The sequence below is a fragment of the Myodes glareolus genome, chromosome 12, assembly GCF_982192425.1.
Source record: "Myodes glareolus chromosome 12, mMyoGla1.1, whole genome shotgun sequence".
NCBI lineage: Eukaryota > Metazoa > Chordata > Mammalia > Rodentia > Cricetidae > Myodes > Myodes glareolus.
Window position 1 is genome coordinate 38,097,969 of NC_142037.1, and position 26,846 is coordinate 38,124,814.

A 26,846-nucleotide genomic window follows, 5' to 3' on the forward strand; every position below is an offset into this window, starting at 1 on the left:
AAATTAGGGAAGTAATTGCATTCCATTTTAAAATTATATATATTTATATATTGCACATTTACTATACATAAACATACTTTCATGGAATGTTGTATTTCAAAGATGATGTTTTTATGAAAGTTGGGGAAGCATTGCTTAACAGCTGTGAACATGCACAACAGCCAAGTTATCCAAACAATTTCCTTTAAACAAAACTTGGGATTTTACTCATGTATGCTTTGTGCTAACCTATTTTGTTTGACGAATGAAATCCGCATCTAAAGACCTTTCTCTTCCCAGTTCACTAGGCTTTCTTGCACACATTTTTTTTCATTTCCGTGGCCATTCATCCTTAATTTTTCACAGACTTCACTCTCCACTCTCAGAGTAAGGCCCAGACTGGTTGCTCATCTCTGTTGCACTGATCCTTTCATTGGCAGGGCATCCTTCACGTCACTTCAGTTACTATCTGTGTAGAAAATACTCAAAATCGATAATTTTGTTATTCAATTCTTTTTTTTCAAAAATTACTTTTTACTTTTATGTATGTAAGTATGTATTTGTGGGTGGATGGGGGTGCGTGTGAAGTCAGAGTACAACCTGCAGAAGTCGGTTTCCTCGTTTCCTCCTTCCTCCATGTCAAGCTTGGTGGGAAGTTCCTTTTACCTATTTCACCAGCCCCAGCTTGAGCGCTTCTTGCAGATCCGGGCATCCACATTGAGCTCACTACATCTCCACTGTTAAATGTCTCACATTCATGTCCCAAATGCAAAGAAAACACATGACACTTCCTTCTATCAAACTGGGGGGTTGGATAGGAACGGCCTCTTAGGCTCATGTACTAAATGTTTGGTCATAAGGGAGTGGTGCTGCTTGACAAGGATTAGGAGATGTGGCCTTGTTGGAGTAGGCGTGGCCTCATTGGAGGAAGTGTGTCCCTGAGAATGGGTGGGCTTTGGGGTTTCAAATGTTCAAGTCAAGCCCATTGTCTCTCTCCTTCCTGCTGCATGTGGATCCTGATGTAGAACTCTCAGCTACTCCAGTATCACGTCTGCTTGTGTACTGCCATGCTTTTTCCCCATACTGATAATGAAACTGTAGCTAGTTCCAGTTGAATGTTTTCCTGTATAACAGTTGTCATGGTTATGGTGTCTCTCCACAGCCACAGAATATTGACTAAGAGGCAAACTACGACGACACTTGTATTATTCCTTCCATGGAATCAATTTAGGTTACTCTTGGAATTTGGGTTATGGGAATTTTTTTTCTCACTATAGAAGTTTTGTCTCTATTAGAAAAAGACTCCCATCTCCTTCTAGTCCTTATCAAATCATTTTTATGTGGGAGATGATAGGTATTTGAAAAGATTTGTTGAACATGAGTCAAATACTACTGAGGTGTAGCAAAAATAGAAGACTAAAAAAATTCTCATGCTTCCAAGAACCTAGTAAGTCACCTCAGAGAATCCTGACATTATCTGGTGACCAGTTGAAAATCTGTACTTAAAAAACGTTAGTCATATGTCAAATAAATAATTCTGCACAATCAAATATTCACTCATTGCATGCATATCTGTTGATGATTAAGATAATGAATATTTAGATGCATACATGAATATATTAATACAGATAGGTATAGATTTTTTTTTGTAAGCACAGTCCTTGAATGTATGGGATAAAATTAGACTTCTATGGTTTAGAAAATACTGAGGACTTAAACATTGTATTGTGTGTGTTTGGTCCTCTTTGTAACCAAAAGGAGGTAATAATTCCAAACACAAGGTATCAGATTAAGCAGTGTTGTGTATGATTAATGAATTCCCAGTATTTTATGTTCAGTACTATTGGGAATGTGAATTTTTTAAATATAAAAGCAAATAATCCTTGGTGAGAGCATGATTGTGACCTTTAAAAGACATGAAAAGAGAGTTTGACTCAATAAGTTCCTCAAGCTCAAAGGGGTAAATTTCCTCCTGCCATGAAACTATTTGTCCCTAAAGAATATTCTCTCAGATTCCCAATGGAGTAGAAGCCAAGTATTTGGATTCACTTGGAACTCAAGTACAGCCATAAAACCATCTCCTTATTAAGCAATAGGCCACATCGTTTAAGAGTCAACTATCAGCCTCAAGAAGAATAGCATTGAATATTTGAGGATTTATTTCGCATAAGTGGTCACACGCTTAGAAACACATAGAAAGTTTCACTCAACTATTACAATAGAATGTTGGACTGTTTACAGAACTCAGCGCTTCGGTTTAGTTTCATTTATTTTTTTTTCAAGTTAGTATACAAAATCATGGGTCACATTGTGACATCCTTATACTGCTTTTATCCATACCCCTTCCCACTGCCCCATCCCATTATTACCTGCCTTCTTTGCTTTTTCTGAAGAGTGCCCCATTGGGCTTTCATGTTACAAGCATCTTGTTATCCTTCTTCTCCTTACTCCTCCCTTAAGATATCCTCTTTCTTCTTCATGGTCAACTTTCTAACTTCATAACACACACACACACACACACACACACACACACACACACACCTAAGTTCTAAGTGTGAGAGAAAAGATATAGTATTTGTTTTTCTGAGATTGTTCTGACTGGATTGGGATGAAATCTGAAGGCAAATTTAATCAATATTCCTGATTAGGTAAGGTTCTTGAAAGCACGTCTAAATATTCATTGTTTGTTTGTGTTTTCTGTTTTGAAAATTTTCAAAATTGTCTGTTTGATTCATGAATCCATTCACCAACTGGAAATGTGTGCTTTAAATTTTGTGGAATTTTTGGTCTGCATTCTGGGTATATAGAGTTGTTAAGATTTATCCCATTCTGTAGGCTGTCTATTTTGCTGCACAGAAGTTTCTTTTTACAGTTTAAATTGAATGTAACCCAGTTGTCAAGTTGTCAAGATATTTCTGTAGCTATTAATGCTGTTTTCAGAAAATTCTTGCCGATTCCCATGTCCTGGAGTGTTTTCACTTGCATTCTCCCCTAGCAATTCCAGCTCCTAGGTTTTATACTAAGGTACTTGGCCCCTTTGAAGTTATTTTTGTGTGTAGTAGGAGGGACGGATGTTATTCCATTCTTCTTTATTTGGAAATCCAGTTTTCCCTGTCCCATTTGATGAAGAAGCTGTTTTGCTTGTGTGTTTTTAAAAATCTTTTACTGATGTGTATATACTTGGACACTTTTGTTAAAAACCAATTTCATGCTATAGCTTTGTGGGTTTATTTCTGGGTCCTCTACTCAGCTTCACTGGTTGGCACATACTCTTTGTGCTAATGCCATGCTGTTTTTGTGTTTGTTTGTCTAGTGTGATGCTTGGGCTACAGAAGAATTATGGGAGTCGGGTCTCTCCCTACATCATAAAGGCTCCAGGGATCTAACTGGGGCCATCAGGTTTGTTGGCAAGTGCCTCACTTTCTGAGGCATCTTACTATCTTGCCACTTTGTTACTATCACACTGACACATAGTCTGATATCAGGTATTGTGATACCTCCAGCATTTCTGTACCATACCACCTGTCTACCATAGGACAGTTAGGACAGTTCACTAGTCGGGCAAGGGAGAGAGAGAGAAAGAGAGGGGGAGGGATGGAGAGAGGGAGAGAGGGGGGTCATCCTTGAAACAAGAATGCCCAATTTACTGTGTTCCAGGGCAGCTTATATAGGGCTCTCCTTGACTAATGGCCACGCCCTAGCTCTCGGGACTTTTCAGCGGCAAGTCCACCAGAAACCGCTCTCCTGTCATTAGGAACTCATGAGTATCTCATGTAACATGAAGGGCCGGCTTGTTGGGGTTTCTGTCCTGCCCGGTACCCCACAGCCGGCAAGTCCCAAAGAAAATCACACACAGACTCCATAAGATTATAAACTGATTGGCCCATTAGCTCAGTCTTCTTATTAACTAATTCTTACATCTTGTGGTAACCCATAATTCTTGTCTATGTTAGCCATGTGGCTCAGTACCTTTTCCGGCTGTCAGTACACATGTTGCTTCTTTGGTGGTCTGGGCAGGAGTGGGAGGAATCAATTTCCTCCTCCCCAGAATTCTCCTGCTCTCCTTGCATCATGTCCACTTCCTGTCTGGTTTTCTCGCCTACACCTCCTGCCTGGCCAATCAGCATTTATTTAAAACATGATTGACAGAATACAGACAATTCTCCCGCACCAATCTCATGCTCAGAGCAGCTGCAAGCACAGGAAAACAAGTTGTTTACTCTGGCAGGCAACAGGTCATAGAAAATTCGGGGTCTGAGGGTCTGCAGTCCCTAACACATTCCTGTTTCTGCTTAGCATTTCTCCGTGGCTTGTGATTTTTGTGTAGCCCTTACGAATTTTAGGATTTTTTTTCTAGTTCTGTGAAGAATGTTAACAAATTTGATGGGTATTTCATTTGGAACTAAAGACATCTTTCAATTGTACAGGTATTTTTATAGTATTATTTCTCCCAATCCAAGAACGCAGGAAATTATTCCTTGTTTTGGTGTCTTTGTTTTCATTTTCTTTTTGCCTTCTTAGTCTTAAATTTTCATTGTAGAAGTCTTTAACCTCCTTGGTTAGTTTTATTTGTTTGTTTGTTTGTTTGTTTTTGTGTGTGTATAGATGTGTGCACCTGAGAACAGGTGCCCTTGGAGGCCAGAAGTGAGAGAGCATAAAATCCCCTAGAGCTGGAGTTACAGGCAGCTGTGAGCTGCTTTATTTAAGTGCTGGGAACAGAACTTGGGCCTTTGTAAGAGCAGTGTGTACTCTTAACCACTGAACATCTCACCAGTCTTTCTGGGTTAGTTTTATCTCTAAGTGTTTGTTTTTTTAAAAATCTATTGTAAATAAGAACACTTACTAAATTTTTCTTAAGTTCAGAGTTGGTATATCAGAAAACTATTTTGTATTAGTTTTGTGTTATACTATTTTTTTATGAAAATATTTATCAGACTTCAAATCTTCCTGGTAGAGTCTATGGGGTTTGTTAGATATAGGAACATATCACCTACAATAAGTGATAATGTATCTTTTCAATTTTTGGTGTCCCTTTTATTTTTCTATCTTGTCTTATTGCTTCAGCTAAGATTTCAAACTCTGTATTGAAAAAGAGTGGAGAAAGTGGACGTTCCAGATTTTAGAGAAAATATTCTTAGTTTTCCCCATTTAGTAAATACCGGTGATAGATTTAAAATATATAAACTTTATTATATTGAGATATGTTCACTCAATGCTTACATTCTTCATGACATTTAACAAGAAAACGAGCTAAACTTTGTCAAATGCTTTTTCTACATCTATCAGAATAATCATGTGACTTTTGTCTTTGCCCATTTCTATGATGAATTACATTTATTGATTTCCTATATATTGGACCAAACTTACATCCGTGGATAAAATCAACTTGACTGTGTTATGGTTTCTTCTTAACATGTTCTTGAATTCCATTTTGTTGAGAAATTTTCCATGTATGATTATCAAGGAATTTGGTCTATAGTGTTGTTTGTTGTGGCCTTAAACAGCCCAGACCCACCTAGGGATGATACTGCCCACAGTGGACTGGGGTCTTCTATATCAAATAACAATAAGTCTGGATTTGCTGTATAACTTCTTACTCTGGTTTCTACTTAACACCAATAGCCTCACATGTATGTGGAATATGTAGAGCCTGAAAACAATACAAGTTGTTCCAAAGACCTAAACATAGACCCACCACATGTCATGTCAATCTTTTAGTGGTAGGTGGAGCAAAAAAGGCAACAACTTAGTTTTCTTTTTGGAAGAGGTATTTCTAGTTCTGGGTCATTGGCTCCTGAGATGATAATGAAGTGAAAGGGGCTTTTCTTCTACGTTCTGGCTTGTATCTGAGCATGTTGTTCTCAAGTCTCTGTTAATATAATTAGAAAACCTTAAGTTTAGTTTCTTTTACAGCTCGTTTTCCAAAATCAGACCGAGTACATACCCCTTTGAACATCATGAGTTCTAATCTTCATTCTGAATCTGGCGGCAACAAGGAATGTTCAGGTTAAGCGTTGAAGGGACAGAGTGCCATCATCTAAGGGTAGCCTATCAGATGAAGATATTTTAAGTTAACCAGTTAACCAAGGGAAATATTCTCTGAGATATGCAAGGACAGTTTCCAGTTCTGCCAAGAGAATCTCGGGGTTACGGGCAGGGGCAGAATTTAAGATCCTCTGTGTCTTCTGAACTCCAGCAGATGCTTCCATTCTGTTTTAGGTTCCCCCTTCCCCTACCAATGCCCTATTTACAAAAAGAAAATAAAAGACTTAGGTCTAGAATCCCATGTGTACTGTACTTATGTGGGCAGTATAGATAAAGTTTGGGTATGGTTTTCAACAATATTGATCCTATTACTATAAGAAAATAACCAATTATTTTAAGCTTTAACTGTTCTATGGTAATCTTACTTAAACTAAGAGTAAGACCTAAATTTGTGGTTTTTTTCTTCTCAAATACCCCTGGGCACCCAGAAATTTCCTTTCAGTGCCAAGGTCCTGAGGGCAACTCACTTCATTAACTATCCAGGGAAGCAAAGTCTTGTTCCCTTTCTCAGGTAATTAGTTAAGAATTTTACCAGGCTATCATTGGTGTTTTTGACTTTAGCTAATCTGACCGGTGTAAAATGGTATCTCATAGTTGTTTTGATTTGCATTTCCCTGATCGCTAAGGAGGTTGAGCATGACCTTATGTGGTCTTTTAGCCATTCGAAGTTCTGTTGAGAATTCTCTGTTCAGATCAGCACTTCATTTTTTAATTGGGTTAATTAGAGTTTTAGTGTCTAGTTTCTTGAGTTCTTTGTATATTTTGGAGCTCAGGTCTTTATCTGATGAGGGGTTGGTGAAGATCTTCTCCCAGTCCAGAAGGTAGCCTTTTTGTCTTACTGATGGTATCCTTTGCTTTACAGAAGCTTCTCAGTTTCAGGAGGTCCCATTTATTCATTGATTCTCTTATTGTCTGTGCTACTGGGGTTCTACCTAGGAAGTGGTCTCCTGTGCCTATGTCTTGTAGACTACTTCCCACTTTCTCTTCTATCTGGTTCAAAGTGGTCAGATTAATGTTGAGGTCTTTAATCCATTTGGACTTGATTTTTGTGCATGGTGATAGATATGGATCTACTTTCAATCTTCTACAGGTTGACATCCAGTTATGCCAGCACCATTTGTTAAAGATGCTTTCCTTCTTCCATTGCATACCTTTAGCTCCCTTGTCGAAAATCAAGTGTTCATAGGTTTGTGTCATCCGACGATGGATGGCGATACAGACGGAGACCCACATTGGAGCACCGGACTGAGCCCCCCAAGGTCCAAATGAGGAGCAGAAGGAGGAAGAACATGAAAAAGGAAATCAGGACCGCGAGGGGTGCGATCACCCACTGATACAAGGGGACTGATCTAATGAGAGTTCACCAAGGCCAGTTGGACTGGGACTGAATGAGCACGTGATCCAACCAGATTCTCTGAATGTGGCCGGATTCTCTGAATGGGGCTGGCCCAGAGTCTTTCTGAAAAGCCATTGACAATGACACTGGGACTTGTTTCCTCGGCATATACTGGATTTTTTGGATCCAGTCTGTTTGGAAACTCACCTTCCTGGACCTGGAGGGAGGGGGGAGGAACTTGAACTACCCACAGGGCAGGAAACCCTGACTGCTCTTAGGGATGGAGAGGGAGGAGGAGGGGGAGAGGGGGGAAGTGGGAGGGTGTTGGGAGGAGGGGCAGAAATGGAAACTTTTATAATTTAATAAACTTTGAAAAAAAATCGCTGCTACATAAAAAAAAAAGAATTTTACCAGGGTCAGGGATGTAACACTTGCCTAGAATGCAAGAGCATCAAGTTTGATTACTAGTACCACCATCCCCCCCATTCTTTTCTCTTTTCTTTTCTTTCTTTTTTTCTTTCTTTCTTCTTCTTCTTCTTTTTTTTTCTTTTGCTATCACTTTCCTGGATATGAAATACCATCTTATTTCACAGTAAAGCTGAAGGTGCTAAGAGAAGTCATTGTCCTAAGGCTAAAATCACCCAAGAGATCCTGAGAAGAGCTAAAGTCTGCATGACCAAGGGCAAGGTGTCATCCTGCATCAGGACCACTCATCTCCTTCTAACCGCACTGTCTATTGTAAGGACTTCTTCAGACCTTTTTGCAAGACGAGAACTAAGTCACTGATCAGAAATCACACTTTGGTTTTGACTGCTGGGTCATGCTTACGATTGCCCTCTTCTTCCTCTAAATTAAAGATCGTATCAGTACCCTGAAGATGGACTTGGGGTCACTTGGTTCTACTTCCTGTTGTAGCCACAATGAATAATCTTCTCTCTGTTTTTCAGCAGCACCCTTTCCTTTCTGTAACAGAATGGAAGGCAGTGGCTAGTATATTACAACTGACAGAGCAGGGCTTTTGCCCTACAATTTCTAGTTACAGTTTGAAACCTGCCTGAGCTATGTAATAAACATGAACCCATTTTGGGTGACATAGTGAGACTCTGTCTTAGTCAGGGGTTTCTACTACTATGACGAAACACCATAACAATAGCAATTCTTATAAGGAAATATTTAATTGGGACTGGTTTACAGCTCAGAAGTTTAGTCCATTATTGTCATGGCAGGAAACATGGTGGCACACAGGCAGACATGGAACCAGAGAGACAGCTGAGAGTTCTACATCAGGATCAGCAGGCAGCAGGAAGAGAGTGAGATGCTGGGCCTGGCTTGAGCATCTGAAACTTCAAAGACAACCCCCAGTGACACACCTCCTCCCACAATGCCACACCACCTAATAGTGCCACTCTCTATAAGCCTACAGGGGCCATTTTCCTTCAAACTACCACTTGATCTCACAAAGACAAAAACAAAATTGAGCCAATAAACAACACGCACAAGCACATACACATAACTTGAAAAAAATGTAGAATCATCAGAGACATGAGCCTCTGAGCCTATCTGGGGGGGATTATCTTGATTGTATTAATAATAATTGAAGTGGGAAGACCTCCCCACTATCAGGGACAATCCTCTGGGCAGAGGATCTTAGACTGTGTAAGAGTTGAGAAAGAAAGTTAACACTGTTATGGGTGCCCACCAGAGATGACGACTCAAACACAGTTTATAGCCAGTTGAAAGTCTTTATTCCTGCCTGCTGGGTTCACACAGAGGTATTTTAGGGACCCACATGTAGTCCTGGGTGTCCAGAACACAGCATTTTTGAAGACAAAATCCACCTCTTGGCATCTCACTCAGGGGCTATAGGGAGACTTTTCAGAAACAAGCAGTTTAGCGAAAACTGAGACAAGTTAGCTAGGACATTATGACCATAGGTCCTAGAATGAAGCTGGATAATTTTTCATGGGATTCTCCATCACGGAGATCAGATTCGTTAACCCGAAATAGCCTCCACAGGAATACAGTGGAGGGATCCTTGTGCTGTCTTGTCCTATTGGAACGCAGCATGCATACATCCATTGCTCCTTTCTGATTGCATGAAGATATAATATAACCAGCTGCTCTAAGCTCCTGTTGCTGTGACTCCCATGCCATGGGAGATTAGAACCTGGAACTATGAGCAAATGTGTCTCATTGTCATGAAAAGTTTAAAACATTTAAATGCCATATTTTGAAGATCTCTTAAAGATTTGAAGAATACCTAACTAACTGAAATATATCTCTATATATCTTGAAAACCTAACTAAAAAAAAAGAAAAGAAAACCTAACATGACTACGATCTTGACTATTATAGATGACTATCTATTAACCTATATTTCTTAATTATACATTGCATTTTAAATGAGCTACACAAACACAATACCTTAATCAAAATCAGAAATACACACACACACATATATATATATATATTATATATATATATATATATATATATATATAAAAATTTCAAATTTGTATCAATAAAGCCAAAGGAAGTATGCCTCTGCAGGGTGGGTTTTGAGTTATAAGATACCACCTTGTTTCTCAGACCACTTCCTGCTACCTGTGATCAAGACGTAGGACTCTCAGTTCCAGCACCATGTCTGCCTAGATTCCACCATGCCCCACCATTATGATAATGGACTAAACCTCTGAAACAGTAAGTCACTCATTAAATGTTTTCCTTTGTAAGGGTTGCTGTGGTCATGGTGTCTCTTCACAGCAATAGAAACCCTAACTAAGAAAGTATTCTTAGGTGCATAGTCAAAGAATTCTTCAGTTTACATGCAACAAAGATTCTTGCACACTCGTGTTTGTTGCTTCGCCATTGACAATGGTGGAGAGGGACCAGCCTATTAGTCCATCAACAGATAAATGGGTAATGAAAATGGGGCACATGCACACAGTGGAATTTTATTCAGCCATAAAGACAAAAAATCTTATTAGTAGGAAAATAGATGGAACTAGAGAGCAATATGTTATGCAAAGCAAGCCTCAGACAAGAGCTGCATGAATGGAACCTGTGGTTAAAATTGCACACACGATGTGTGTGTGTGTGTGTGTGTGTGTGTGTGTGTGTGTGTGTGTGTGTCGAGAGAGAGAGAGAGAGAGAGAGAGAGAGAGAGAGAGAGAGAGAGATCTGGTAAGTCTTTGAAGTAGAAGGGAGAAGGGTAGAATACATGTGACCTGAAGCAGGGACTACTTGGGTAAAGGACAAGAACCAGTCAGTCAGCTGAGTATGAGGGAAGAAGACAACTCAGAGCAAAGTATAATGACACAGTGAACACATGTGAATAAAGATATTACAGTGGAATCCATTATCTCTGTGTTAAATAAAAAAAGTTAATGAAAAGAAATGAGAATGCCCTGATAAAAGCAGCCAGTCCCTCAGAAACACAACACTAAACAAAAACCCCAATCTTTGAAGACTTGGGTTAAGTACTTTTAAAACTTAGAATTTGTAGTCTAATGATGGGAATCTTGAAGTCTGGGAATAGGCGGTATTCAATGATTTAATTAGCAGGGAAAAGAGTAGGAGAAATGCAACTTGGAATCTAGATGACATATAACATTTATTTTTATCAGTGGACACTTGACCTACTGATTCTATATAAAAACTTGGCACTGCTATAAAAAAATCTTTGGAAGACAAACTGAAATTCATTGGATAATTTCATTAGTTATGAGTTTTAGTAATATTTTATCAATTCTCTGAGACTTTCTTTTTTTAAATTTATTTTTATTGAGCTCTACATTTTTCTCTGCTCCCCTCCCTACCTCTCTCCTCCCCTTCAACCCTCTCCCAAGGTCCCCATGCTCCTAATTTACTCAGGAGATCTTGTCTTTTTCTACTATCCATGTAGATTAGATCCATGTAAGTCTCTCTTAGGGTCCTCATTGTTGTCTAGGTTCTCTGGGATTTTGATTTATGACCTGGTTTTCTTTGCTTTATGTTTAAAAACCACTTATGAGTGAGTACATGTGATAATTGTCTTTCTGGGTCTGAATTACCTCACTCAAAATAATGTTTTCTAGCTCCATTCATTTGCCTGCAAAATTCAAGATGTCTTTATTTTTTTCTGCTGTGTAGTACTTCATTGTGTATCTGTCCCACATTTTCCTTATCCATTCTTCAGTTGAGGGGCATTTCCAGGTTCTGGCTATGACAAACAACTTTGCATACACTGTATTTTGAAAACATTTTTTTTTAAACTTACCATACACTGTATCAACATAATAGGACCGTGGCTGGTAAATTCACCCTAAAAGTAAGGAACAAATTACAGAAAAGTTTGGTTTTGGGTAAGTTTACTGAAGGGTCTAGTTGCAAAGATCCTCTTTATTTAAATTGTTCTTAATGTTGGTTTAAGTTTTGATCAACGGATGTCTGACTTTCTCACGACCATCCTTATTCAAAGGACCACATTTATGAAAGTCACACATCACACTTAAGAAAAATCTTTTTTCCTGAAACTGCATTGCATTTCAGGAGCCAATACACTCAAAATACATTTAAATAATAAAATGTACCAAATGTCGCATTTAGCCTTTCATGTGTTTAGTATTTCAAAACACTCTAACAGCCTCTTTTTTTATCATTGTCATAATTCATAACACAGATGGTGGTTGAATTTCAGTCCAGCACCACAGACTATCAAATACAGCTATTTGATAGAGGACTTTATTTTGCATTGACTGGCACAAACAGGTTATTTAATTTGTTTTACTACCAAAATAAACCACAAGCGAGCAATTAACTCTACCAGCCTGATAATCTGGAAAATGTTTTTGTCTGCATGGAGCATATCTGACATCTCAACTCAATCCAGAAAAATTAGAAAAAAAAGCCCAAGTTTATTCTTCTTTATCTGAGGAGGAACAGCATGCAAGCAAATGATAGTTGAATTATTATAGTGGAGGGTGTCTCCGTTTCTTTTCATGTTGCCATGACAGAAGCGACTTGGGAAGAAAGGATTTGTTCCAGCTTCCAGTTCAATGAACGTTCCTTATGATGGGGAATCAAGACAGCGGGAGCAGGAAGCTGCTGGTCAAGTGGAACCCGTAGTTAGGGAACAGAGAAAGGTGAGTACAAGCTTACTGTCCAGTTCCCTGTCTCCATTTTTACAGTTCAGGGAAATGGTGCTAGCCATGATTGGTGAGTCTTCCCACCTCTTTAACATAATCAAGACAGCCCCTGAGAAGGGGCTAAAAGAATATCATTTCCAAGGTTTTTTTTTTTAAGTCAAGTTGTCATAAATACCACACAGAGACAGCAACCAAAATAGCAAATGGAATTACAGCATGGTTTTAATATAAGCCAGAGCCTGGTTCAATACTCATTAAAGGTATCAGTTTTGAACTTCTCTGAGAAAGAAGTGAGCATCCCCTGCATGCAGGACTTGCAAGCTCAATCACCTACATTGCAGAACTCTGCATGCTTGGTCACCTTCGTTACCAGGAAGGAGACACTTTCATCTCCTGCGCCTTCCCCCATTTTTGCTTCCAAGGCAATGGTGGAGGTGGTAAGAAAGCCAGGGTTTCACATCATTAGTAACTATGGAAACACACATCAAAGCTTTATGTGATGCTTTGCACCAAGGACATTGGCCAGAATGAAAAAGAATAAAGGTAGCAAGTGTTGGTAACAATGGAAACTGGAACTCTTATGCTCTGTGGGTGGCTAAAGGTTGCACTGGGAAAGCAGCTAAGATTCCTCCAGTATTTAAACATGATGTGGTTGTATGGCCCAGGATTCTACTCTTAGATATATAGTTAAAAGAACTAAAATAAAAAAAAATAAAAACAACCCCATAAGAACTTTTGCAGATGTGTTTATAGCAGCATTAAGAATAACAACCAAACAGTAAATGCACCCAAATGTTAGTTAACTGAAGACTAGATAAAAAGCAGGTATAGCTTTGGAATATTATTCAGCAATGACAGGGAATGAAGTACTGATGTAAGATGCAATGGGGATAAAACTTAAATTTCACATTATTCTATGTGAAAAAAATCATGTGTCATTTTAATCCATTTATATAAAGTATACTTTATATACTTTATATAAATACAAAGGCATGCATATATTTTATACTTTATATAAAATATACAGGCATGCATACTGGTAAAGGGTGAAAACAGATTTGGTGATGTGCAAGAATTTGAGGGTTGCGAAAAGGGAATTATTGCTATTGGTAACAAGTATGAAATTTCTATTAGTACCAGCGCAAATTATAAGGCTATATTCCTACCTGTGTCATGCCAAAATTCCAATTCAAACTTACAGAAGATAACCCAGGAGGCATGTGGATTTGACGTCAGTAAAGCTATTTCTTAAAAGACATAACTACATTTCCACCCTCAGGCATCGGTCTTCTACTTGGATGAATCTAAGAGTGAGGACTTCATTAAACTTTGGCTCTTGAGTGCTTTGCTTGTCCAGTCTTAGTTGAGTCTTAGTCCTTATTTGCTTTCACTGCTTTTCTTTATAACTCTGGCCCTCCACGTTGTATCCACCAGCTGACCCCACCGACAGCCCATGTCCCCTCCTTGCTAATACTGAATGAAACAGGAAGACGGAAGTGTAAGTCTTTTTTTCTTCAAATTGTTTCTATTGAGCTATACATTTTCTCCACTTCCCTATCTTCCTCCCCTCTCCCCTCTCCCCTCTCCTATGACCCCCAAGCTTCAAATTTACTCATGAGATCTTGTCTTTTTCACCTTTCCATGTTGATCCATGTATGTCCCTCTTAGGGTTCTCTTTGTGGTCTAGTTTCTCTGAGATTGTGGATTGTAGGCTGGCTTCTCTTTACTTTATTTCTAAAAGCTACTTAAGAGTGAATACATATTATATTTGTCTTTCTGGGTCTGAGTTACCTCACTCAATATGATTTTTTAATATCTATAACCGCTGAAGTCATATGAATACCTCGTGTGGACTAGGTGCTCTGATCCCTCTTGAATAAAGTATCATTTCTTAGGAAAAGCTACTCGTTACATTCCTGCTGCTTTTCAGCTGCTATCTAACTTCCTTTCCGGATGACCTGTAGGGCCTTTTGTGACTATTTCCTTATCGACTGGCTGGATCTCTTCCTGCCTGGAGATCCCCACCTGGTACTCTGGTTTTACTGAGCCCCTGGCAGTTCACGGGAGGTTTCATGTGCTCTGTCTCCGTTTTGGCTTTGTGCTCGTTCCTCCCTTTACTGGATCACTCTCTCCAAATAATAGCCTGGTTCCTACCTGACCCATTCTTTCTCTCTCTTTCCTTTACAGATGTCAGACTGCTTCACAGTCTGGAGGTTCTGATTGGCTCTGACTCTCTCCTCTTTATTCTTCAGTGACATCTTCCCCCTACACTTCTCTGTTTCTAATCCCGTCTTGACGTTTCCTTCTCTTTGGATGCGAACTAACTGTTGTTTCTGTTCTCTCAATGTTTTTCGCTTCAGAAGTTGCGCAATTGTAATAATATGAAGTTAATGCCTTTGCTTTCTTTCTAAACACCACGAAGACTGAATAGCCACTGTTTTCATTGACTCTGGTCCATATGTGACTGATCTCTTGGTTTGTTCAAGCCATTGCATGACGATTTCTACAGTTTTTGTGATACATTCATATCCACTCATGCATTTACGCCTTTATATGTGCTCTTTCCTCCATCTGCAGCTACTTCCCTTGGGTATGAATGACCTCTTTGAGAATTTCCTTTCATGAGGACTCTGGTAACAAACTATCAGATTTTGTTTATGTAAAATTGCCTTTATTTTGGCCTCATTCTTGATAGGTAATTTTGGCAGGTATGGAACTGTAGGATGACAGTTATTTTCAACGACATGTGTATGGAAGCAATAGAAAAGCTAGAAAATGTCCGTGTGTAAATATTTTTTCAAGTTCTGTTACCTCCTTGTTTATTCAATAGACATAAGCAGGCTCCATGCAAATTAGAAATGTAGAAGATAGATAATTTTTAATAAAAATATATAAGAGATTCCTACTTTTAATTTAAAAACACCTAACCATGAGGCAAAGAGCTGATAGGTTTGACTTTATGTGCAAATAGAGGAATTTCCGTTGAACTCAGGGCACTTAGATAGTTCGCCCGACAGATGTTAAACCAAGAGAAGGCAAAACCATTAAGTAATATTTGCTCTTTAATGTGGAAGAAAATTTAAAGGCAAATAAAGGATACTAATAAAATAGATATGCAAATGTCCAGTAAATATACAACAAAGGGCTCAATCTTATTAGTCATCGCAAAGTGCATATTAAACAGCAAGAAAGTACTTTTTGTTTAATGTTTTGGTAAAAATGTAAAACATCCATTGGAAAATCGGTTTTAGCATGAGATTCCTGTCTATTCTGAGAGTGAGGAGATGGACCCTTGACGGAGCGTCCATTTAAGGCCAAAAGATTTCCGATTTCCGTAATACACATCCCATCTACTAATCCTCGGCAGAGACACTACCACCAACCTGTCTTTTCTTTGTTATCGTGAATTTACTCCTGTCCACATATCATTCTCACAACGCAGACGTGATCTAACAGTTAGTGACTCAGTCATTTCATATACCAAGATCTCAGGAGCTGGCCGTGTGGAGCAATCCTCCTGTAACTGACATCCTTGCCAACTCCCATGTGCTCCTGGGTAGAATTTTAAGCCACGCAGTTGTACCTTCTCCCCATCCCCATTTCTGTTTTTCAATTCTTTCCTCACTCCATTCAGTCTTTCACCTGTCATTCTCCTTAAAAGTGCATATAAGAGTCAACAACGGTTTGTCAATCCAGCTTCTTAAGCCACGCACGGGCCATGACCACAGTGAAGTCATGGAACTGAATGCGGGAGGCCGTGGAAAAATTAGCAGCACTTTTCTAAACGTGCACGGGACAAAAGTTAACGTAAAACTAAACATAAGGAGTCCTGGATGTCTCTGGAAGCTTGTGCCTGTATTGTTTTGGGTGACTTTCATGTGAACAAGCAACATGAGTGCGTGGCACCGCACATTCCAGCCAGTGCCAGCGAGGCTGCGCAAAACACCTGGGCTCGGAATCAAGCCTGTTACTGCATGCTGTGGACTGCCGTGTTGTTACTGCTTTTATGGAAACGTAATGGTTCAATGACAGAAAACGAAGACCTTGAACCTCTTCCTGCTGTTACTCCTCAGCCCGGAAGTTTCAAACTAGCTTATCTTCGGACTGGATTGTGTTGAATGTTTGCTTTGAAAAGCTGTTATTTGAGTTGCTGACTTGAGTTTTAGAGAAAACTCATTAAGAGAATTTTGACTTGGAGTTAGGACACAGTTTCCAACTACTGAAATGTCTGTAAGCATACTTCTGCTGTTTTGGGATATGTGTGAGTGTGTGTGTGTGTGTGTGTGTGTGTGTGTGTGAGAGAGAGAGAGAGAGAGAGAGAGAGAGAGAGAGAGAGAGAGAGAGAGAGAGACTGTGTGTTAGGATGCTCTCACCTGTGCATGCACATGTAGGGGCCAGTCAACTGCTTTCCACCTTAACTGTTTTGGGACAGCTTCTCTTCCTGAACCTGGAGCTCACCATTTTGGCTAGAGTGGTTGACCAGGAAGCCCCAGGATCTGCCTGTTTCAGCACCCTCTCCTTTCACTACTGGACCTGAAATCTGAAAACTTCTGGAATAAACCCTGGAATCTGTGGATAGGAAAACCAAGAGCTGGGTGTCTGATTGCAGGAAGAGATGGACGTCTTAATGAAAGAGAATTCATCTTGCCCCAGTCTCTCTTTTTCTTCTGTTTAGGTCTTCAATGGATTTAATACCTGCCCACATTGGCAAGTGGCTCTTCCTTATTTAGACTATTTAATAAGTAATCCCTTCTGTAAATGCTTTCATAGGCACACCTAGAAATCATGCGATAGCAGACACCGGATATTTCTTACTTGATTCAGTTTGACTCAGAGGTTGACTGTGACGGATTACTCTTGGGGGCTAGGCAGAACAAGTAGTGTAATTGTATCCTAAGCTTATATGTCCTTCTATTCTACATTGCAGAAGATTAGCTTCTTAGGCTTTCTTACTAACAGGTTTTGCTAATATAGGGCAGTGGTAGGAAGTAGAAAAAGAATGATTCAGAAATCTTCTTCTCTCCCTCCCTTCCTTCCTTCTTCTCTTTTGACAGTGTTTCCACAGCAGCCACAACTGTCCAGCTTCCACATCTTCCACATCTGTAGCCTAGAGTGACCACAGTTTCTATGGGCCTCAGGCTCTGCAAACACAGCTTACTTTTGTCCCTCCAGCCTCGGGGTAGTGGCAGTTTCCTGATGTTGTCATATTTGATTGCTTCCTGTTCTTGGTTGGATTCCTAACGTCCTTTATCTCCTGTCAGTCAACTCGATGCGGTAAATTCCCTTCAATATAGGTGTCATGGAGCTATATTGCTTTAATTTTGTGGTCGTGTGTTGTATGTATGTGTGCCTGCTAGTGCGTTCACTTGTGTGTGCAGGTGTGGAGGCCAGAGGTCGATCTCAGGTGTCTTCCTAATGTTTTGAGACAGGGTCCCTCATTGAACCTGGCTGGCCAGTGGGCCCTCAGGATCTGTCTGCTGCCTCCTGCAACTCCAATGCTTGGTTACAGGCAAACATTGCCACAGCGGGCCTTTACATGGGAGCTGAGGATTCAGACTCAGGCCTTCATAATTGTACAGCAAGCACTTTACCCATCCAACAATCTTGCCAGCCCCTTTTAATTTTTTTTCTTCTTCTACTTTTGAGGACTAAGGACGGAGGTAGCACCCCTTGGTTCTTCCCTGTGTCCTGGCCTGTCCTCTGAACGATTGTTCCAGTGACACTACCCCACTGCTGCCTCGGAAGTCTTCCAGGCAGGCACTGTGAAGGGGAGGCTTGGCTCCAGGGGTAACCTGGCAAAAGAGTAACTCTCTTTAACAGGTACTCTGTAGAGTGCAGTGAGGTTAGGCAAGAAGGAGGCTGTACACCTCTAGACAATGTGATGGTGGACAGAGGCCCCATCTCCCAACTGCCTGAAAAGTATGCTTCCAGCCCACCTTCCCAGCGTACCGTTCTGTCAGGACATCATTTTAGATTGACGGCCTATAAAACCACATTTACAGATCATTCTTAGTATAGGTGCTATTTCTATTTGGATTATACCTCCCCGTCTTTAATCTTTTTTGAATCAGTTGAGCATCAACCTTTATTCATCAGCGGTACTTCTGGCGTTCTAGGATAAAGTGAAGATAGCTGGTCCAAACCACAAAACGTCTTTGGTGGAACACCGTGGTGCTATGCTGGAAGCGCTGGAGGAGCACACACTGTAACCAGTGAAAACCCTCTCAGTTCACTGCAACATGCTCGGTTTCCTTCTAGTTTCTTCTCTCTGCCCCACTCTCTTCATCACCATAACAACACAAAGAAAAATGCGGAGATGAACAGTTCAGGAGGGTGTCGGCCTCTTTTCAAAAGCACTTACAACACATATTCTAATTTGATATGTTGTGAAGGATGGCCTCTGTAGTTAAAACAGAAGGGGAAAGTCTGGGGAATGCGGAATTTAACAGTACAATTTTAAATGTCAGTTAGCTCAATTAAATGCCAACTTTCTAGAAGGATAAAGAAGTTCTGTAAAGATTGAACCTTTAAATGTGAAACAAAACAAAAACCCCAAGTATTTAAAGGAAAGAAGCCCAAGTGTCATTGTGAATGCTCACAGTACAGCCCGGCCTTGCTCCTAAAGAGTTATCATTTTTGGAGTCTCTCTTGGCCCGGCTAAGATGACCTGAAGCTGTCTGTAGGGAAGCCTGCAGCAATTCCTACCCATCCCCCACCCATCCCTCAGCTCACTTCACAGAATGGGTGTTCTTCCTGCCTCCATCTGCTCCTTGGCCCCTAATTCTTTCATAGGCATTTCAGTTTGTACCCCAGAAATCCCCAACTAACACTTGGGAGACAAGTCATTCCTCCCTCTCTACCCCTACCATGAAAAGATCTGCTCCAACGGACCCAACCCTGTCCTAGAAACTCGCCCCGGCTAACTGCTTGTGTTTGGCTTCTGTTAAACTGCTCGCTTGCTTTGCCTACCTCTGCAACTGCCAACCAGGATGTAGTTTTTCTGTGTCCTTTGCCTTTAAGGGGAACCTGTAAAAGGTCCTGGAACTTGAGGCTGTTCTCTGAGAAGTGTTTCTTTCCAAGCAGTTGCTGGCTGGGTTAATACAGACTCTCAGTTCAGACTTTGGGCATGCTGAGTGGTCTTTGGGTCTCTACCCCACAACACTCACCTCACAACAAAACTGCTGAAATTGAACTCTTTTCAAAGCCTATGGACAGAGGCTCAATATCAGGATGGACCAAGAAAGCAAATTGCAATCCTGAGTAAAACTATCTTTGTTTCCTACAGTTTTTAGAATGGATCTACACATAGTTAGCCATGTTACTTTGTTAAAAGAAACTAGGGCACTAGAAATTAATAAAGAGGCCCACTCTCATTTTTTTTATTGATCCCAGGCTTTTTGTTTATTTGTCCTGTGAATCAATCTCCTGTTGCATGCACGTAACCCAAAGCCATATGAATATGCTGGTTAAATCATCAAGAGACACTGGGCAAGAAAGTGTCCTAGGACAGAAACTAAAGACCTTTGTCCTTTGCCCTGAAGATCTTTATAACAAGGACAAAACAGTTCGTCACAGATGTCCTCATCTCCGAACTCATGACCATGAGAGCTGCCTGCAGGTGTGAATGCTGCTGGTTTTGAAAATGCAAAATGTGGCCCCAGCCAAGGAGCTCAGTGTATATAACCTTTGGAATGAAAGATCAAACATCTCCCCTGGGCTGTGGGTTCCTCATCTTCCACAGGGATCAACACACTATAAACTCTGTGACAACCTAGCCTCTTGACTCTCTTGTAACAATTTTTATAGGAAAGACTGCTTGTAGGAGAACTTAGCACATAGCAAGGAGTAAATAAACACATTAGCTGTTATTACTGTCGCTATGCAATTCACTGCCGTCATTATAGTCAACTCCTGTAAGCTACATACAGGGCATCATGGTCCCCTATTGCCTGTATTGCCACTGTCAGGAGACCCCCTAACTCCTTGCAGGGCTTCTCAGAGTCTTCTCTAACCACACCATTGAGTACTGCAGGATGGTAGGTAACATTGAGTCCAGGCCAGAGAACACTTACAATGGAGAAATTTGAAAGTCACTATGGCTTTGATGTACTCTGACTATATCGCCTTCCCTAATCTATGCACTGAAACTGCAAGCTGAGTTTCAGACTCCTTGAATAACAGCCCGCGTGTTACACGGTTGTATGCCGTGGGAGAGCTAGATGAAGTTTATTTATGGCATCTTACCTGGAGTTAGACTCTCCTGTCTGATTATTACAAACTTCAAGGTGGGATACTAAATTCTGTAAGATTATGAAAGTTAATATTACTGGGTTTCAGCCATATATTAGCTTAGTACGAAGTAAAGGAGTCTCCTATGTGTCAGGATTTGGCATTTCCCCCTGGTGTAGATGGAGGAGGGCAAGTGGTAGCCCAGGCATGTGGGAGTGTAGCCTCAGAGAGCATCTGGAGATAGCATATGCAGCAAAGACAGGATAAAATGAGGCAACAGGCCTCTTAGAGAGGTTTCCTAGGAGACAGCCAGATTGTCCAGGTACCCTGAGGGATGTCTAGTGGACTTAGTCTCACATCTAAATATGGTGACCTAAAATAATGAGCTACAGGTATGTTTCAGCAGAGAACTTTATCTTTTAAAATAACATTTCTGTTATTTCTTTAGAATTTCACATAATGTATTTCGCTCATTTCCACCCTTCCCCCATCTCCCCCCAGATCTATTCCCACCTCCATGCACACCCAACTGCCCATGCTTTTATTTTCATTTTTTTTAACCCATTGAATTCAACCTGTGCTACCCAAACACTCTTGGGTGTACAGCAGCCCTCTGGAGCAGTCAGCCTACTAGGGGTCACACCTTTAAAGGAAAATTATTCTCCCTCTACTAGAAGTTATTCTTTACCAATAGTTCCTTAACTAGGGGCAGGACTTCCTGCCTGCCTCTCTCCTCCATGATAAAATTGTTGTCTGGTTTGAATTTACACAGCTCTTGTGCATGTTGCAACAGCGTCGGTGTGCGTTCATATGTGCAACCGCCATGCTGTATTCAGGGAACACTGTTTGGCTGCCGTCATCCACCATCCCTGACATTTACAATCTCTGTCCCCTCTTCTACAATGGTCCCTGGGCCTTGGGGTGGCGTAGGCGTCTCATTAAGGCTGAGCACTCCATAGCGTCTTACTCCCTGCATCTTGACCAGTTGTGGGTCTCTGTATTAATCTCTATCTACTGCAAGAAGCTTCTCTGATGAGGGTCGGCAGAAGCACTGATCTAAGAGGATAGCAATACATCCTTAGCATTCAGCTGAATACTATTTCCGACTAATAGTAATTTCTCCCCTAGGACCTGTGACTGATGTCTCAGGTTCTTGGCCCTGTTAACTGTGACAGATATAAGTTCCATCTTGTGGAGCTGTCCTTAAATCCAATCAGGAGGTGGTTTCATTACTCGTAGATGTTTGGGCCACTATTGCATCAGTGGACATGTCTTGTTGGCCAGTCACTTTTGTAGCTGGCCAGGTTCACAGATGGATAAGAATGACGATCGCTTAAAGGGAAACTTTATGAAGTAGGGAAGTTTGGGATTCAGGCAAAACCGTGTGCTATGTGTTTGAGAGATGAGTTTTTTTGGTTCTGGCTTATAGATGGTAGTAGTTGCTCCTCAAGAAGGTTGGGGTTCAGAAAGATGACCCTACTCTAGAATTGAGTGTGGAACAGGCAAGGTCTCCAGTTAATTAATTAATCTGGAAGTGGAATATATTGCAAGTTGAAAACTTGTACAACAAATATGGAATATCCCAAAAGAAGAAGGAGAAAGGTTGAGGAGACTTAAGTACCAGGCAGCTCTGACTGGATCACTTGATCTAGAAAACCAAACTTAATTACTACCAAAAGAATTGTGATTCTCAAAGTTAATGCCCATATAAGGCCTCTGGGACAGCTCCTCTAAAAATTTAGATTCAAGAAACTATTGTCCTGTTGTGGTCACCTAGAGTGACACCCAGACACACTGTTCACACACTACATTTTCTTCTCTGCCCTGACTGACTGATGTGCCTGAATTCTTAGTTTGCCTTGATGATCATATGTGATGAACACGTAACTTTGGGGGATGAGAAGAGGAGTGGCCCAGGAATAAGTGTCTTTTCTAAGATGTTGGGATTTGGAGCTGACTTTTTCCCCATTCCTTGCTTTCCTTCTCCAGGAGTATCGGCACAAAGTATTGCTTACTAATAGTAGGGTCAATCCAAATGATGTGGGATTCCCTTCTATATGCTATGAATAGGTTTTATTACCATTGGTTAATAAAGAAGTTGCTTTGGCCTATGGCAGGATGGAATATAACCAGGCTGGAAGAGATAGAGAAAGAGAAGAGGCAGAGTCAGAGAATCGCCATGTAGTTGCCAAAGGGGACAGATGCCGGAACTTTACTAAAGGGCCAAAGCCTCGTGGTGATACACAGATGAATAGAAATGGGTTAGTTTAAGATGTAAAGGCTAGCTAGGAACATGCCTAAGCTATTGACTAAACACCGCTATAATTAATGGAGTTTTGTGTAATTATTTGGATCTGGGCAGCAAGGAAATAAAAGTGTAGGCTCTGTCTACACCCAAACACATACAAAACAGAATTCCTCAATAAAGCTCTGTGTTTCCCTATGTGAGCTGTGCTGGAATTTGCTTCACCCCTGAAAGAAAACAAAAGAGTGGAGTGTGAGCTCCCTGTGTTAGAGAAGAAAAATCTTTTGAAGGACTTGGCCAGGTTGCACCAGAGTTAAATCTTGCAGACAAGTTTATATCACAGAACACAAAGAAGCAGAGTACATTATGTGCTCTTGGTTGTAAATAATTTGAAGGAATTGGAAGGGAAGGAACCATTCAAACTTCCAGCAGAATATCAATTTTAAGAATACCAGTGAAGAGTGAAAACAGGAAAGTCGATCTTTTACATGAACTACCATGATGAGTTGTTTTAGACAAGTATCATCATCAGGAGATGTTAAAATACTTGTGAAAAACAAGTATTTGTCTAGTTTAAATACACATTTATTTGATTAATTCAAAGTTACAAAGGCAAAGTAATTTTACAATGGAGGAACTCAGTTGGGAACCCTTAATGAAGAGACCAGAGTAAATATCACCATAAGACAAGTAGACATCATGTTCTTCCTGGCATGATGTACAACTGCCATGTTTCTATGGTGTTCTTGGCTAGAGTAGCTTATCCTCAAAATGTATCAGAAAAGGCCTAGCCTGAGGGAGTCTACAAAACACATGCATGTGATAAAATATGACCACATCCACTCCCTACTCCCCCGCTCCATCTTCCCATATCCCAATAACATTCCACTCCCAAACTTAATGTCTTTTTCTTCGATAACTCCTTAAGCCCAATTAATTCATAAGCTACTAAATATAGTATTGGGTCCCACCTTAATAAAATTTGAATGAATGAATGAATGAATGAGAATGTAATGCTGTAGTATGTCTTTACTTAGAAAAATAATTTTCAACTCACACAAATTTGATTTTATGGGAATTTCTCTAAAAAAGCAACCCTCTGAAGTAAGAATAGCCATAAACTAATTGTGTTTGTTAGAGAAACTGAACAAATTCATGGGACCTGGTTTTAAGGGAGGTACTTAGCATCTTGATTTTCTTCCTGACTACAGATAGTTGCCAGTGAATGCATAAAGCTATTTGCAGGTAAAATGTAGTGAATACATTGAGGGTTGCGGCATATATTATCATTCAAAAATGCCGTGATTAAAAACAATAGAAAAAAGAAGACATGATTTAATTAATTCTCAGGGTTGAGAATAGCTTTCAACCCTGAAGTCTCAGAAGCAGCAGGGACATACTCTGGGCAAACTCATTACCTGAAAGGAGACTTTTGCCCACTTAAAAGCCTATACTACAAAACCAAGGAAGACGTGAAAATATGTACAGCTCTCCAACAGGAAATGAAATCAGGGGCAGATGCAATGCCTGCCCATTTTGGATGATGGATGTATTCCCACTTCTACGAGACAGAATATTCACACACTGGTGATGGAGGAGGGTTATCTGTCTATTGTGTTATTTTCATTGGTCAATAAAGAGACTGCCTTGGCCCCTTTGATAGGACAGAAAATTAGGTAGGCGGAGTAAACAAAATAGAATGCTGGGAAGAGGGCAATGAGCCAGACGCCATGGAGCCAGCCACCAGGTCAGACATACTAAATCTTTTCCGGTAAGCCACCACCTCGTGGTGCTACAGATTATTAGAAATGGGTTAATATCAAGATATGAGAGTTAGTCAGTAACTAACTCTCTAAGAGATAATGGGCCAGGCAGTGCTTAAATGAATATAACTTGTGTGTTATTATTTCTGGGACTAAGCTAGCCGTGCGGGAGCCGGGTGAGGAGAAAAGCAGGCCTGCCCTACAGCCCCTCACTACACACTGGTTTTGGAACTGCAGGATACTGAGAAATAGAATAGGAAAGGTAAAAGTCTAGTACGTCCACTGCAAAGACTTAGGTGAATGTATGGATTTTCTAGAAAGTACTGGTTAAAATTCTTTGAGAGCACACCTTTGAGATGAGTAGAAACTGACAGCTTCACATAGTACCTGCTTTGTGTTAGTCTAGGTCCCGTGTTCTACATGAACCCAGAGAACCCTCTTAAGCTTCCCTCCAGGTAGTTGTCAGTCTTACTCGCTACACGTAGAAACAGAGGCACGGAGGTCATGTAACTTGCTCAAGTGGCTAGTAAGTGCTGAGTCAGGATCCAGACCTGGTCTGCCTGGCTCCAGGGCTTGGCTTTCAGCTTCTATATTACGTTTAATGCCATTTAGGGTTGATTTTTATTGTATTATGTTCACTTTTACCTTCTGGCCACAGATCAACAATTCTTTTCTATTTATTTATTTAAGAATCTTTTCTCAGTTTCCATACCTATCCCACTTCCCACTCCCTTCCCTCCTCCTGCTCTCTCCACCCCAACCTCCCATCTACTCCTCAGAGAGGGTAAGGCTTCCCATGGGGAGTCACCAAAGCCTGGCACATCACTTTGAGGCAAGACCAAGGCCCTCCTCTCTATATCTAGGTTGAGCAAGGTATCTCTCCAAAAACAATGGGCTCTAAAAGCACTAAGGATAAATCCTGGTCCCACTGCCAGTGTTCCCCACAGACTTCCCAAGCCTCAGAACTGTCACACACATACAGAGGGCCTAGTTTGATCCTATGCAGGTTCCCCCTCTGTCAGTCAGTGAGTTCCCACTAGCTTAGGTCAGCTGCTTCTGTGTATATCCCCATCATGGTCTTGACCCTTTTGCTCATATTATCAGTCCTCCCTCTCTTCTGCTGGACTCCGGAAGCTTGACCCAGTGCTTAGCTGTGGATCTCTGCATCTGCTTCCTTCAGTTGCTGATTGAAGGTTCTATGATGACAATTAAGGTAGTCATCAATCTGATTACAGGGAAAGGCCAGTTCACGAACCCTCTCCACTATTGCTTAGGGTCTTATCTGGGGTCATCCTTGTGAATTCCTGCGAATTTCTCACTAGCCCCATAATGGCTCCCTTAATCAAGATATCCCTTTCCTTGCTCTCCCTCTCTGTCCTTCCCCCATCTCATGTTCTCCTTCCCCCTTCCTTTCTCTTCTTCCCTTCCTCTTTCATGCTCCCTTCCCCCTTCCCTACACTCCCAATTTTCTCAGGAGATCTTGTCTATTTCCCCTTTCCAGAGGGATCCATGTATGTCTCTCTGAGTATTCTCCTTGCTACCTATCTTCTCTGGGGTCATGGACTATAGGCTGGTTATCCTTTGCTTTACATCTAACATCCACTTACGAGTGAGTACATTCCGTGTTTGTCTTTTTATGTCTGGATTACCTCACTTAGGATGGTTCTTTCTAGTTTCATCCATTTGCCTGCAAATTTCAAGATGTCATTATTTTTGTATCACTGAGTAGTACTCCCTTGTGTAAATATACCACATTTTCTTTATTCATTCTTCAGATGTGAGACATCTAGATTGTTTCCAGATTCTTTTTTATCGGCTTTGGCTGTGTTGTAGTGACAATTAGTGCTTTAGAAGTACTTTCAGTACATCAAACCACTTAATACATAAGTACATGAATCTTAAGGGCTCTGTTTTGCAAACTGGGGTTAAGTATCAGTCGCTCAGAAGATAGTAACTAGTCATGGTGGGTCAGTGTGTAAGATAGCTAGTAACCAGTCAAGGTGAGTTAGCATGTAAGATAGTCAGAAACTAGTCAAGGTAAACCAATGTATAAGATAGTGAGAGACTCATCAAGGTGAGCCAGTGTGTGGCTAATAGCTAGTCAAGGTGGATCAGTATGTAATA